The 3,439-nt window shown below is 37.8% G+C and overlaps 1 long non-coding RNA gene across 1 annotated transcript; it reads left to right on the forward strand.

Moving 5' to 3' along the window:
* The first annotated feature begins 560 nt into the window (after positions 1-560).
* On the forward strand, positions 561-3,197 carry LOC127119590 (uncharacterized). The gene is made up of 5 exons (XR_007802897.1): positions 561-1,309; positions 1,513-2,295; positions 2,396-2,439; positions 2,552-2,759; positions 2,906-3,197. It is a non-coding gene; the product is annotated as an uncharacterized LOC127119590 (long non-coding RNA).
* Positions 3,198-3,439: the final 242 nt, after the last annotated feature.

Below are 3,439 nucleotides of genomic sequence, written 5' to 3' on the forward strand. Positions count from 1 at the left end.
TGGCGTACGCCAATTATTCGAATAGTCGAGAGATAGTGAAGCGGACGCTTACTATTCTCCTTTTCATTCAAAATTAAGAGACATAGGAATAAAGAGAGACTTGGATTCGAACTCGTGAGGATTAGTCGAGAAAATGATTTGATCAAATTTAATCAGTTAATTGAAAGGAAAAAAGTGGAATTATTCAATTAATTAAATTAATCTAAAAAGCCAATGAACAAAATTAATTGATTAAATAATTTGAAAAGAATAATCGTCCCAATTGTAACTTAGATTAACAAATTAATCGACTTAAGCATGTTTTAATTAATAAAAGAATATTGATATATAAAAAATGTTGATTATTAAAACAGAGTGGGATTTTAAAGGCATAAAGTCCACTATTTCTCAATGGGCAAAGGGGGTTGGAACAGCAGATTCGTGGTGATGTGAGGAAACATCCGGGTCAGACCCATATAAGGCCCAATTCTAATTAATTCCTGAATAAAAAAAATGAAATAAGAAAGAAATGATATAGGGTATCCACTCCCTTTTCTCACGGTAGCCTCTCCATGTTTTTTCCAAAAAAAATTGACTGACTTTAACAATAAATGTTATTTGTACAACTACCGATATTTGAAACCACATTGAGAATTTAAAAGGCAAAATATTAAAAGCATGGATATGTGTTAAGTCCAATACAACAAGTCATTTAATGGAGGTTTAAACCAGCCACTATCACGATAATAAATAATGTTACTAATAAGAAATGAAAACACCCTAACCGAAAATGCTCATGAACCGATATCTATTCCTCACTCCTCTCATTTGCTTTTTTTGTATATTAAATTCAACCAAACATCACCTCCATCCTACACTCTCTGCTACCTAACGAACAAAAGAAATATGCAACCATACCTTCGAAAACAGAACACACTAGTCATTAAAAAAATCAAAACAAGATTTCCTCTTATGGTCTTGATGAAAAAAAAAACCTTTTTGTTCTTCCGCCCCACTGGATCTCACCCAAACAAATGGTTAGTTCAGAGATAACAACGAAACATGCAAGTTCGGATACATATCGATTTTTAAAAAACGACATTAACCTCACGAATCTACTAAATAAATTTTATGGATCTAATGGCTTCAAGAAATCCCTATCTCAAGAAATCAACATAAACAAAGGGCGATATATTCAACAGCATCACATCGAGCATGTAAGCGGAAAATAAATTCAACTACAGAGTACTCAACAGCATAAATCAGAAGATGAAAATCTCATCGGAGCTTTAAAGCTCCGGCAAGATTCTGGCGACCAGGATTACCTCAAGTAAGTGTTCGTCTCTGACCGTGTAGTAATTTCCTTCACTCCTTCTTCAATTCGCTTTCTTTTCTTTCCAATCCTTTTGTGGTCTTGCCCGTTTGTGCGTGCTAGGGGTATAGCTCAAACTTTGTTGAGTTTCAGTGTGAAACTTCAATAAGTTTAGAAAAAATTCTGAGCTTTTAATGATGTTTGAGATGGTATTCTTGCAGAGTAACGGCGCTCTAGGAAGGAGTCCCTGCTTCAGTCATCAAATGGTTCTTATATAGAGTTCTTGTACGAGGTTCATCCGTCCTTATCCTTCATGAGCTGGCGAATCTTGGATAGGATCAATGCGTTAGAGGGATTTTTTCTCCAGATATTATGGGGACCGATCTTCATACAGGTTGGTTAGTGGAGAAAAACGTCTTCTGTTGAGCCTCTTTCTTGTGGTCCCCATTTTGGTATTATCTTTAACTTTTACCACCGTAAAACAAATGTGAACTGACTGTGTAGACCTCAATTACCACTTTGCCATTTAGATTTAATTATGACATACTTCTAATCTTTGACTTTAAAATACCGTTGGGTGATTAACGACATTTTTACGATGCTCTGGTTGGATTGATTTTATGCAGGTGTGAATGTAATAGCTGTTGGTCTACAGTTGGTGTAGGTCTCACGTTTTGGGTTGGTGCACATTGCTTGGCCTTGATGTGTATGCTCTGTCTTGGTGATCCTCACGTTTTGCAGCTCATGGTAGCTTATGCGGCTTGGATTCCGTCGTGTATGGTTTTGGTAGCTTGGATCGCTGTTGTATCATGTGGGACGCTGCCTTTCGTAAACTGTCATCGGATTCACGTTTTGATCTTAACGGTTAATCAACGAATGCGCAGCATGAAGCGTTGCAGTTTAGTGCATTGGGTTGCTATCATTTCAACTCACCAAAGCATTGACAATCATGTGCTCAATACCAACATTGATAGCAGGCGATAACGCGACATTCATGCAGCTAGGTAAATTGTGACCATGTGAATTATCCTTTTGGAACTGAACTTCTCATTTCGATTTACTCTTGCATTTTATTGTTCATTGTTGTTTGTGGATATATCACAGGTTAACGATGCAGTGGATTTCACTGATGTTTGAATTACCAACAGGTGACTGCATTAGGTTTATGCTATTTGGCCTCATTCATGATAACCCAATACTAAACTGTAAATGATTTGTGCTTGTAACGGCGTCTGACTTTTGGCCTTACGTTTTGTGCAGCGGCTCGGTGTTGTGGCTTCGCTCGCAGCTTTGGGTTCTTTTCACTGATGTGCCACTGCTTAGTTTTGTGCATGCTGTTGTTTTGTTGTTGTTCCTGGTCATGGCTTGGAAGCTTTGGGGAGCCATGTGGGGACACGGCTGAACTCAAATGCCTTTATCTTCGAGTTGCATTGTATACAGTTTGGTCTTGTAACACTTTGCTGCTAAGGTAGCCTGCACTTCTTTTGCTTTTAACTCCGTTTTTGTGTTGCCGTAGCAGCTTTGCAGCTGAACTTTTATTTTGTGTCTTATGGTTTTTGTATGATCATGTAATGGATTTATCTTATAATGCCGATGATATGTTTTCCCTTGCAGGTTGTATACATGTCGGTTTGGTTATGCGATTAGAGAGTGATTCGCACATTCGAGAATGTCTCTAATGCAGGCTTGATATTGTTTAATATACGTTGCGGAACTGCTGTTTAACGGCGACACTACATTTGGGAGGAAACTCAATCTTTTTGGCAATTGGGGCATTTGGATGGAAAATGGAAAGAACGCGGGCAAAATCTTTGAAGCCAAGTATCCCTTTGCACTTTGTATCAACCAAGTCCAATACCCCATCCGTAAACAAATTGTCCTCTTTACTTGTCTCGCTTAATGCCAGGTAAAACACTTCCTCGTTGATCAGTTCATTGTTAATCACGACATTATTTACCCTTTCTTCTTCCTTTTTTAAAAGAACTCCTAGAATGCTTTTAATTTTACTTATACTGAAAACTATCTTCTCTACAATGGCCTTGGGATCTTCAAGACTGGTTTTCTGCATAAGGTCACGACGTTGCAACAGAGGTGCAAAAAACTTAGATCTCTCTTCACACCGTAATCTGATATTTCTTTGCCGCTCAA

Source organism: Lathyrus oleraceus, chromosome 2, assembly GCF_024323335.1.
Source record: "Lathyrus oleraceus cultivar Zhongwan6 chromosome 2, CAAS_Psat_ZW6_1.0, whole genome shotgun sequence".
Taxonomy (NCBI): domain Eukaryota; kingdom Viridiplantae; phylum Streptophyta; class Magnoliopsida; order Fabales; family Fabaceae; genus Lathyrus; species Lathyrus oleraceus.